The following is a 12,443-nucleotide window of genomic DNA, read 5'->3' on the forward strand; positions in this document are numbered from 1 at the left end:
GAGGAGAGGAGGTCACTATACCACACTACACCATCATGCCGGGTATGGCAGTTGTCCTTTTGCCTACTTGAAAATTATAAGCAACAATAATGCAGGCATCTGTTCACTGTTAGGGACTAAGCAAATGGATGATGATTAAGGGTTGCCTCTTTAGTAACATAATTGAAATAAATTGTATAGGGAAATTGTGTAATTAACAATATGCTTGTGAAAGCTGCTCTCTTTTCTACCATGAAAGCTTGCAAAACATTGAAGGATTGAGCATGCAATGTATTAAAGGATTTATTAGCTGAGCGGAGTTGCCTCGACCTGCCTTTGATACATTTCATCAATGTATCAATGTACCCCTGTCCCTATCTCTTTACCATCACAACCTCATCCTCAACTCACAGCCACATGCAACAATGGCATAAACATGCAATGGCATTATGACCTCCATGAGAATTGGGTGCACCATCATCAACATCGATGTACAGCCATGACCAATCTTCCAATGTCCTTTTTGATATAATCCTTACTTGCCAATAATGGAAGGATTTTATGATTAAACATTTATGAATGATCATATAATCATATATATCATTATTATGACTATAGTAAAGAAAAAAAGAGTCATTGTAAGCATTGATGTTCAGAGATGATATTCAGAATATTGGTCTACAATCAGGCAGGAGAGTCTAACATATTTTGACATATGATAACCGTGTTTTTCTGCCTGTCAGAAATTATATTTCTCATTCGGTTTCGCAGTCGCAATTCCACTTGATTTAATTCAATATGCATCTGACCTCATGGGAGAACATTAGCCCCTTGAGGAGAATGCTGTCTCATGAAGTGTGGGGTTACGTCCGAAATGATACCCTATTCCCTATACGGTTTACTACTTTGACCAGGGCTCTGGTCAAAAGTAGTGCACTGCAGTATATAGGGAATAAGGTGCCATTTGGCACGCAGACCTTGTCTTTACACTCTCCACACGATCAGAGATGGATCCTTAGAAAACACAGACGCACGCACACACGCATGCACAGTTCATGCACAGAAAAACAAAGTACTTACAGAATCATGCCTATAGAAACACAGGCACACAAACAAGAACATAATGCAGAGCAAACATATACGGTGTACCACATCAAGGGAACAGTGGAGAGAGAGAGCGAGAGAGCAACCAAGGTGTGACGCATTCCTATGGCATCAGAGTGTTACACCCGCAATCAATGATAAATGGGGATCTTGTAGGCAGGACGTAACCTTCACACCCATTGAAGATGAATGGTCTAGCTAGAAAAGGCTATGACACAGCAAGTCATCATAGTGTCCCGGGGAAAATGAAACAAAAAATACAACCATACAGTCCCACCAAAGGGATGATTCATTTGTCTAGTTTGTCTTATATGCGGAGTAGTGCAGTTCAGCATTGTTCAGCACTGTTTGGCACAGGCACACAACACAATTCCCTACAAAGGCAAGGTTTACTACTATGTGCTATACACATTCATCCATTATACATCAAAGGGATTTGAGAGCCGCAGCCTGACTTTCTTTCGTCTTTGCCGATAAATAAATAAATAAAATGAAGATGAATGAATAATGCTAACATCTGTTAATGTCATTCTAAACAGCCATAAAGTTGATTTCTCGGGTCTACGTAGGCTGGAGTACACTCGTCCCCTTTACATTATGGTAGTTGTAATGGCTGCTATATTTCTGGAAATGCATATTCGGTTATCAGGTTCTTGCCTTTTTTAGCATTGATTGTCCTTTGTCATCTTACTTTCTCCTCTTATAAACAGAACTAAACTTCTAGCTAATATGTTTTGTATTAGTAACCTAACTGGGTCTGGTCACACATGGTAATCAGTGGTGGAGTGGAGAGTAAATGCACACAAGTGCCTTGAACGCACATAAAATGCATCAGAAAATATGAGAAGCATTACTTTATTCGCCGCAGTGATCAGCGTTTACCCACCTTTTATTTACCACTACATCACTGATGGTAATCATCCATTTAAACTGGTAAGATTAATCTTATTTGCATGTTGTAAAGCGTTGATTGTGATTCATAATGGTAATTTAGACATTTGTATGTCTTTGTCTGTTTTACAACACCTGTCACTCAGCCCTTTTATGTCTGACACACACATTCACATGACTGCAAAATGCCACTCCTGTAAAGAGGAGAGCCATTTACAAACAGGGTGTTGAACTGACTGTTCTGATGCATTTCTGTGCTTTTATAATTACAAACCGTTTAGCCGCTATGACGACCTGGTATGTAAAGTATGTAATGCAAATGTTATAACACTCCTATCACCATGCAATCCTATCAAATGAGAGCGAAATTAAATTAAGTGACATGTATAATTGTATTAACAAGACTGCATAGTATGTCTTTTTACATAAAAAAGGGAATGAAAGGGCATTTAAAACCACAGTTGCCCCAGGCCTGTTTTTATTTCTCAGGCATTACTTCTCAAAGTGTGTGTAATTTCAATTAGTAGGTAGAATTATGCTGAAAAAAGTCATTTCAGCTATAGGCTCAGTTTTACTTAGAGTATTTCCCTGTTATCTAGAGGAACAAAACTCCCATCTGAGTCCAAATTGGCACCCTATTCGCTATATAGTGCACTACTTTTGACTAGGCCCTATGGTAAAAAAATACAGTATAGGTAGTGTACTGGATATTCACCAATTTCCCCTTCGACTATTCATTGGATTCATGGTCAATATCTCACAGTTAAAGAATCATTAACTGTGTTTGTGTTTTGTTGGCCTTGCAAATCCTGTACAAGCAGAGAGGGAAATTGGTGACAGTAGGTAGGTTTCCATTGATCCAGGTTCATTCGACAAAAGCAATGTCGCAAGAGAAATCATTGAGACATTTGTAATGGAAACTTGTAATGTTAGGTTTTTGTAAAAATAATAATAATAAATGGATGTGACATCATAAAGTCCAACTGTTTTTATCGACACAAGATAGTTAAATGGAAACACACCCTAGCAGGCAAGTGTAGCATCAATTTTCTATGCAAACGCTCTAAATGTCAACAAAGAAATCACTGGGCAAGTTAATGGAAACAGCAACTGTGTGCATACCTATGAACCGGAACTTAACAGGTTAGGGTTATTTTATGCACAATGGAACAGTCTTCTACACCGAACAACACACACTGCATCACACCCTTCAATACTGTTACTCCCAAGGCCTTGCTCTCGCATAAATAATTAAATCCACAGCCACACACAGCTACAGGGCAGATTTGTTTGCGTGAAAAGGTTCTCAGTTTTGGTTGTTAGACTGTATAACACTCACACTGTGAGACATGACCCCTCCACCTGACCATACACAGACACAGACACAAACACAAACACAAACACAGACACAGACGACACAGACACAGACAGACACGCACAGATACCCGCACGGACTTACAAACGCTAGTTATTGCACTCACACACACACCACTTTTTCCCCCAAGGTGAACCGAACAGCGTCTAGACCAAAGAAATCAGCTTTGTACATTGGAGGCTACACATGTGGAGTGGACAAACAATACACACAATGGAAGCTTCAGTGCAGCAACACCCATCTGTGTGATATGTGCTTGTTAATTACTGCTATCACTTCTAGAAACATTAGACAGCTCACCTTGTTGTTTGGCACTGTGGACCCTCCTCACATAGATCAATGTCATTGGTCTCCCAATAGTCACCACTTATCCTCTGAAAGAGAAAGGAAAAGATAATACGGTTTGTTATTGTTTTGACCATTGAAATGTCTATAATGCGGAATATGGCTTTGAATCTGTGAGACACATTGCCACAAGACAACCCATTCCACTTGAAAACCTAGAAGCTCAAAACTCAAGCAGGATAAATGCTTTATTATAGTGTCATGTTCAATAGAACAAAATTATTAAACTCTGTTTCAGCATGGTCTTCATCAGGAAGTACCATAAAACTAGCTAGAAGCTACCTAAATTAGAGGTTTTCAGAATTCAGTACACACAAGTTTTCAAAACCTATGGAGGTAAAAGCATATTTTTTGGCCAATTATTTATTTGCAGTACACTGTCAGTTTATTATTGGTGACAACATCAATTTGCATCTCATTATAATCATGAAATAGACATCTGGCAGAATTAGAAGTTACTCAAATGAAAACTTTTTTTTTCAATGTTTATTAGCCCACGGTTATTTACACTGCTTTGGCTAAATTCCTTTCTCACAAATACTTGAAAGCAATCTGATTAAATTAAAACTAACCAAATGAGGCTTTCATTTGGATTTAGATTTAATTTTGTTGCTGGACATCCAGTTATATCTTGCACTACCCAATCTCTCTGAGAAGTACTGATGGCCCACCTTGGCGCAGGACGTCACTCACTACATCAACTCCTATTCTGTATGTGCCCAAACCAAATCCCTCCAGAACGCTCCATCAGGGAAACACCTTTCCCTTCCAGTGCCTCAGCATCCCTTGTCCCATCTATCCATTGACTTTGTTACTGATCTCCCTTTGTCTGATGGTTTCAACACCATTTTGGTGGATGTGGATAGAGTTTCTAAATCCTGTCGTTTAATCCCTTTCTGGTTTCCCTACTGCTCTCCAGGTTGCTGAGGCACTATTCCAGCCGGTCTTCCAGCATTATAGCCTTCCGGATATTATTGTCTCCAACCATGGCCCCCAATTCACATCATGGGTACGGTCAGCCTCACTTCCATGTATAGGCCTCAGTCCAATGGGCAGAGGATGAAGCTCCTAAGTTCCTGGAGAGGATGAACCAGGAGCTTAGGAGGTTCCTGAGGAGTCACTGTCAGGACCGGCAGGGAGAGTTGGCTCGATTCCTTCCATGCTTAGAGTATTCACAGAACTCTATACGTCACTCCTCCTCTGGGTTGACCCCCTTCCAGTGTGTTCTGGGTTTTCAGCCGGCCCTGGCGCCGTGGATCCCTGGACAGACCGAAGCTCCCTTGGTTGATGAGTTGTTCAGACGCACAGATGAAGTGTGGAGCGATGCTCACGTGACACTTCAGGGCACCATCCACCGTCAAAAGGAGCAGGCAGACCGCCACTGCAGTGCGACCCCGTGTACCAGCCTGGGGATCATGTCTGGCTCTCTAACAGGAACCTCCCACTCTGCCTGCCCTGCAAGAAGCTGAGCCCCTGGTTTGTTGTTCGTTCAAGGTTCTTCATAGGGTCAACGAGGAGATGTATAGGTAACAGCTTAACATCGAGGGGGGTCCCCCCTATGCCGTCAGATCTCTACTGGACTCCCGATGCTGTGGTGGCTGGCTCCAGTACCTGGTGGACTGGGAGGAGTATAGCCCAAAGGAGTAGTGTTGTGCGCCAGAGGAGGATATTCTGGATCCCAACATCATCTGTGATTTCCACCTTTCTCGCCCGGACCGGCCCACTCCTCATCCTCGGGACTGTCCCTCTGGTTGGCGTCGTCCTGCGGCTGGACCCGCATCTCAAGGGGAGATACTGTCATGTCAACTCTTGCTCCTCCCCTTCGGCATTCAATGTCGCTGGTATACTAACCACCAGTCCTGGGATCCATCATTACACACACCTGGCATCAATCACTATGCGCACCTGCACATCATAATGAGGCACACCTGGACTCCATTACCTCACTTATTACCTCCCCTATATCTGGCTCTCCCTTAGGTTCTTTACCCAGTTAGTATTGTTTCTGTGTTTATGCATAGTTGCTCCTGTCCTGGTCAATGTTTGTTCTTTTATTAAACATTTCACCTGTATCTGCTTCCTCTCTGTTACAACTATGTACTAAACATTATGACACCTGCTCTTTCCATGATATAGACTGACAAGCCACTGATGCAGACCTTTGGAACATCTACATTTTTTGTCATCTACAAGTCTAATAAATCCATTATGTATTTTAGACAGGTCTAAAGAAACATGATATGAAGAAAATGTAGTAAATTTCAGAAGAACAGAATAGCATACGCCTTGTCCTTAGGTAAGACGAGGCAATCATTTGAGAAACCAAGGCTGTCGAGTCTGCCAATAAGAATGTGGTGATTGACAGAGTCGTATGGCTTGGCCAGGTCGATGAATATGACTGCACCATAATGTCTTTTATCGATGGCAGTTATGATGTTGTTTAGGACCTTGAGCGTAGCTCAGGTGCACCCATGACCAGCTCTGAAACCAGATTGCATAATGGAGAAGGTACGGTGGGATTTGAAATGGTCGGTAATCTGTTTGTTAACTTGGCTTTCGAATACCTTAGAAAGACAGGGTAGGATAGATAGGTCTGTAGCAATTTGCGTCTAGAGTGTCTCCCCCTTTGAAGAGGGGGATGACCGCGGCAGCTTTCCAATCTTTGGGAATCTCAGATAATACGAAAGAGAGGTTGAACAGGCTAGTAATAGGGGTTGCAACAATTTTGGCAGATCATTATAGAAAGAGAGGGTCCAGATTGTCTAGCCCGGCTGATTTGTAGGGGTCTTTGCAGCTCTTTCAGAACATCGGCTATCTGGATTTGGGTAAAGGAGAAATGGTGGGGGCTTTGGCGGGTTGCTGTGGAGGGTGCCGGGCAGTTGACCGGGGTAGGGGTAGGCACGTGGAAAGCATGGCCAGCCGTAGAGAAATATTATTGAAATTCGGTGGTGACAGTGTTTCCTAGCCTCAGAGCAGTGGGCAGCTGGGAGGAGATGATTTTATTCTCCATGGACTTTACAGACAGGTCTGGAGTGAACCAAGGACTGTATCTATTCCTAGTTCTACATTTTTTGAATGGGGCATGCTTATTTAAGATGGTGAGGAAGGTACTTTTAAAGAATAGCTAGGCATCATCTATTGACGGGATTTGGGTAAAGGAGAAATGGTGGGGGCTTTGGCGGGTTGCTGTGGAGGGTGCCGGGCAGTTGACCGAGGTAGGGGTAGGCACGTGGAAAGCATGGCCAGCCGTAGAGAAATATTATTGAAATTCGGTGGTGACAGTGTTAAAGAATAGCTAGGCATCATCTACTGACGGGATGTGATCAATGTCATTCCAGGATACCCCGGCTAGGTCGATTAGAAATGCCTGCTCGCAGAAGTGTTTTAGTGTTTGACAGTGATGAGGGGTGGTTGTTTGGTCGCAGACCCATTACGGATGCAGGCAATGAGGCAGCGATCGCTGAAATCTTGATTGAAAACAGCAGAGGTGTATTTGGAGGGCGAGTAAGTTAGGATGACATCTATGAGGGTGCCCGTGTTTAAGGATTTGGAGTTTTACCTGTTAGATTCATTGATACGTTGTGTGAGATTGAGCGCATCAAGCTTGGATTGTAGGATGGCCGGGGTGTTAAGCATGTCCCAGTTTAGGTCACCTAGTAGCACGAGCCTAGTAGCACGAAGCTCAATCAATTCACATATGGTATCGAGGGCACAGCTGGGGGCAGAGTGAGAGACTTGTTTCTGGAAAGGTGAATGTTTAGAAGTAGAAGCTCGAATTGTTTGGGTACAGACTTGGATAGTAATACAGAACTCTGCAGGCTCTCTTTGCAGTAGATTGCAACACCGACAGTTCTATCTTGCCAGAAAATGTTATAGTTAACAATGGAGATTTCAAGGTTTTTGGTGGTTTTCCTAAGCCAGGATTCAGACACGGCTAAGACATACGGGTTAGCAGAGTATGCTAAAGCAGTGAGTATAACAAACTTAGGGAGGAGGTTTCTAATGTTAAGATGCATGAAACCAAGGCTTTTACAGTTACAGAAGTCAACAAATGAGATCACCTGGGGAGTGGGACTGGAGCTAGGCACTGCAGGGCTTGGATTAACCTCTACATCACCAGAGGAACAGAGAACAGTAGGATAAGGGTACGGCTAAAGGCTATACGAACTGGCCGTCTAGCACGTTCAGAACAGAGAGTAAAAGGAGGTTTCTGGGGATTGTCGATATTCCAGTTGAAGAGGATCGGCAGGGTTCCGTGCCCCATACCGGCAGTAGAAGTGGTCCGGATATTGTAGCCCAGGAGTGAGCCGGGAGATGGGTCTAGCATGGGCTAGCCCCAGGCTAGTTGGTGCTAGCTCCGGGACGCGAACGTTAGCCAGGAGTAGTCAACCCGGGTTGCGGTTAGTTAGCTGTGATGATCCAGATGAAAAGGTTCAGTTTGTGGTAGGAATTCGGGGATATGGAGAGAAAAATAGGTCCGTTATCCTCTGGTTTGAAATGTGTTGTACGAACTGGCGAGAGCTTTCAAAGCTAAAGGTTAGCTGATGACCGCTAGCAGTGGTTAGCTGACTGATAGCTGGTAGCTAGTTTCAGTTGAGGTATTCCAGTTCGGAGGTAAATATAAATACTTTAGGAAAAAAAAATCGATCCACACCACATTGGGTGAGGCGGGTTGCAGGAGAGTATTTTGAAGTTGAGGTTTAGGAAAAATATTAAAAAGAACACGAAGAAAAAGATATACAGTATACACATAGGACGAGACAGGACAAAGACGTCTGACTGTTACGCCATCTTGGCGTGTGTGGGCTAGGCTACATGAGGTGCGCGACTATGATTTGAAAAAGTTGCAATAAAAGGCATGTGCTGTTTCTTGCATTACTGCACACAAGCTGGGTATTATTCACAAGTGATAGGCTAATATTGTCACCCATCTGAATGTTATTGATTTAATCTAGTCTTAATAACATATACTAAATAATATATGCGTGAAATGTGTTTTAATTTAGATTGGACCACTGTCATGCTCCTGTCTCAAAACAGGGGCAGGGGAAAAATATATAATCTATGCACTTAAATAGTGAATGGAGGACACTTTTCCAGTGGTTAATTTTCATGCCAGGTAGGCTATACTCCTAATATTAGGAAAGTTGAGAAATAAATATAGTAGGCTAGCCTATAGAAAGCTAATGTGATCCTCCTCTTTTTAATAGAGGCCATCACTCTGTTTTTCATGCATTTGCATAGCCTATAGAAATAGGTGCGCAACATGAGCTCATGGGCTCTCATGAAGTGTTTGATTAGATTTTTGATACATTTGCATTGATATCAGAGTGATTAGAGGGACAATAGAGGGCTGAGTAGCAGGCAGTTAGCAAGTTTGACAGGCTACTAATGACCATAAGCATCATCAGAACTTTGAGAAGCCTAATTACCATGACTAAACGATCATGTGGAATTTGACTGTGTCATGACTAGAGACCGCTGGTGTGATGGTAATATGGTCACTGTAACAGCCCTATGTGCAACTCAATACTAGGAAGGTGTTCTTAATGTTTTAATGTACATTATGCATATAAACATTACATACCATAATGAGTTACTTTCAACCTCAAAGTATTTAAGTAGCAGTTATAAGTATTCTCTTCCTCCCACTGGTAGTCAAATCATTGGTCCATGAACACCCATAAAGTAGTCCCTCTCTCATGTCTTTTCAATTTGGGTAAAAATCAAGATAAGTATATGGCAGTGGACATTAGTCAGAAGTGACAGATGGGAAAGTGGAGATTTATTTGCTTGAGGAAGTGGAGTGGCAGTAGTGGTGGTGGTAGCGGCGGTGATGTAGCTATGTGACTGAGATGTCAAAGCAGTTTCATTAATCTTTCTCCTGTCTCTTTGTTGGACAAATAACAAGTTCAAGATGGAAGGAAAAAAGACAAAAGTCGCAGCGGAGAGATTGACAGGACGGTATACAGAGGACAGATAGCTGCCTTCAAAGAGAAGGGACAAAACAAGCTTAAAGCAGAGAAAAAAAGAGGGGTGGATTGAGAGTTTAAAATGGTACCTTGCAATAACAAACTTCACAGTTGCATAAGACACCTCTTAGCTGATGTAAAGAGAAGTTACAGAGGGTTGAATTACAACAAAACAATACAACAGATTGACTAAAACTGACAATCAGGTCAATTCCTGGGCTAAAAGGGCTGTGATCTAAAATTAAGGAAACATTAAATAAATCTAAGTCCAATAATGATTCTATAAAATGACTGGATAAACAACATCAATCTGTGATTCTAACCTTTAACAAGCTCTAATTCCTTTTAAATTACCGGTTTGTGTAATCGTCAGGCTCCAAATGATGACAGCCAGGTACAGTGGCATGCGAAAGTATTCACCCCCTGGGCATTTTTCCTATTTTGTTGCATTACAACCTGGAATTAAAATACATTTTTGGCTGGTTTGTATCATTTGATTTACACAACATGCCTACCACTTTGAAGATGCAAATATGGTTTATTGTGAAACAAACAAGAAATAAGGCAAAAAAAAGAACACTTGAACACATAACTATTAGCAATTACAGCTGCAAGTCTCTTGGGGTTATGATTCTATAAGCTTGACACATCTAGCCGCTGGGATTTTTGCCCATTCTTCAACGCAAAATTACCTCAGCTCCTTCAAGTTGGATGGGTTACACTGGTGTACAGCAATCTTTAAGTCATACCACATATTCTTGGATTGAGGTCTATGCTTTGACTAGGCCATTCCAAGACATTTAAATGTATCCCCTTCAACCACTCAGGTTTTGCTTTAGCAGTATGCTTAGGGTAATTGTCCTGCTGGAACGTGAACCTCCATCCCAGTCGCAAATCTCTGGGAGACTGAAAGAGGTTTCCCTCAAGAATTTCCCTGTATTTAGCGCTCTCCATCATTCCTTCAATTCTGACCAGGTTTCCAGTCCCTGCCGATGAAAAACATCCCCACAGCATGATGCTAACACCATTACGCTTCGCTGTAGGGATGATGTTCTCAGGGTGATGAGAGGTGTTGGGTTGCGCCAGACAAAGAATTTTCCTTGATGGCCAAAAAGCTCAATTTTTGTCTAATCAGACCAGAGTACCTTCTTCCATATGTTTGGGGAGTCTCTCACATGCCCTTTGGCAAACAACAAACATGCTTGCTCATTTTTTTCTTTAAGCAATAGCTTTTTTCTGGTCAATCTTCTGTAAAACCCAGCTCTGTAGAGTGTACGGCTTAAAGTGGTCCTATGGAATCTCCACTGTGGAGCTTTGCAGCTCCATCAGGGATATCTTTGGTATCTTTGTTGCCTCTCTAATTAATGCCCTCCTTGCCTGGTATGTGATTTTGGTGGGCGGCCCTCTATTGGCAAGTATGTTGTGGTGCCATTTTCTTTACATTTTTTCAATAATGGATTTAGTGGTGCTCCGTGGGATGTTCAAAGTTTCTGATATTTTTTTATAACCCAACTCTGATCTGTACTTATACTCAACTTTGTCCCTGACCTGTTTGGAGAGCTCCCTTGTCTTCATGGTGCTGCTTGCTTCGTGTTGACCCTTGCTTAGTGGTGTTGCAGACTCTGGGGCCTTTCAGAACAGGTGTATATTTACTGAGATCATGTGACAGATCATGTGACATTTAGTTTGCACACAGGTAGACTTCATTTAACTAATTATGTGACTTCTGAAGGTAATTGGTTTCATCAGATATTATTTCGGGGCTTCATAGCAAAGGGGGTGAATACATATGCACGCACCACTTCTCTGTTTAAAAATTTAAAAAAATCCATTTAACTTTCAGGTTGTAATAGAAAATTGGAAGAACGCCAAGGGTGATGAATACTTTTGCAAGGCACTGTAAGTGCTTTGATGTCTCTTTCATTAACTGATGATCTTGTTTGGCAGAGGGAGATGTCACAGACATCACTCAGTCAGAAAACACCTTCCTGATAGCTTTATCCAGGCATTTGTCTAGAAAGCCACGAATACAGTATTATCATAGAGTGTATGTGAAACTACAGTAAACAAAATAGTACATTTTTATATATCAGGGCTTGTTGTGGTCTGTGCAGGTTGCGCAATAGATAAAAAGGAAGATTGGTTTTAAAATCTAACAACAACAAATTAATAATTGATCTGGATTTCAATAATGAAGCTTTGGAAACATTGTTGTGGCATAGCTACAATATGCAGTTAGCCATGACTCTATCTGTGAAGCCAGTCAGAAAGATACTCTGAGGAGTGTGGCGAAGAGGAGGGCACAGTGTGCCTTGTCACTTTCAATTAGATTTGCCTCCTCTCTCCATCCACAATGTTTAGAGACACCTGAGTGAGAAGTTCAAATTCCAAGTGTATCATTTGGCAGAACCTTGGGGTCTGTGTTGATGTACCCATTGTTGACAATGATGGATGCAGCTATCAGGCAGACATGTCCGGGTTTAAATTACATTACATTCAAACCATTTTTGGCCCCTTTTCAAGGCTAATGCTGCACACCAGTGAGATGAGGTAGCTGGAAGCTACTGTGCCTGCATCCCACACTGTGCATCAGACGCCCTATTCCTTATTTAGTGTTCACTATGAGCCATTTGGGATTGTGGTCGGGAGAGAGTGAGGGGAACAACCTAACCCAACCTAGACACCTTTGTGATTATGTCAGCAAAATAAGAAATACATGGGGAGATGATAAATTAGGCCAATAAGCAGTGGCAATGAGTAAATATTTAATTAATTTC

The 12,443-nt window shown here is 42.0% G+C and overlaps 1 protein-coding gene across 1 annotated transcript in view; it reads right to left on the reverse strand.

Moving 5' to 3' along the window:
• The window catches only part of LOC109899535 (cadherin-18-like), a 358,080-nt gene that overhangs the window by 249,275 nt on the left and 96,362 nt on the right, over positions 1–12,443 (reverse strand). Inside the window, exon 2 of the mRNA XM_020494858.2 lies at positions 3,650–3,723. The gene's annotated coding sequence lies outside the window, so the exon portion shown is untranslated. The remainder of the gene's footprint in view (positions 1–3,649; positions 3,724–12,443) is intronic.

Source organism: Oncorhynchus kisutch, linkage group LG11 (assembly GCF_002021735.2).
Source record: "Oncorhynchus kisutch isolate 150728-3 linkage group LG11, Okis_V2, whole genome shotgun sequence".
Lineage (NCBI taxonomy): Eukaryota > Metazoa > Chordata > Actinopteri > Salmoniformes > Salmonidae > Oncorhynchus > Oncorhynchus kisutch.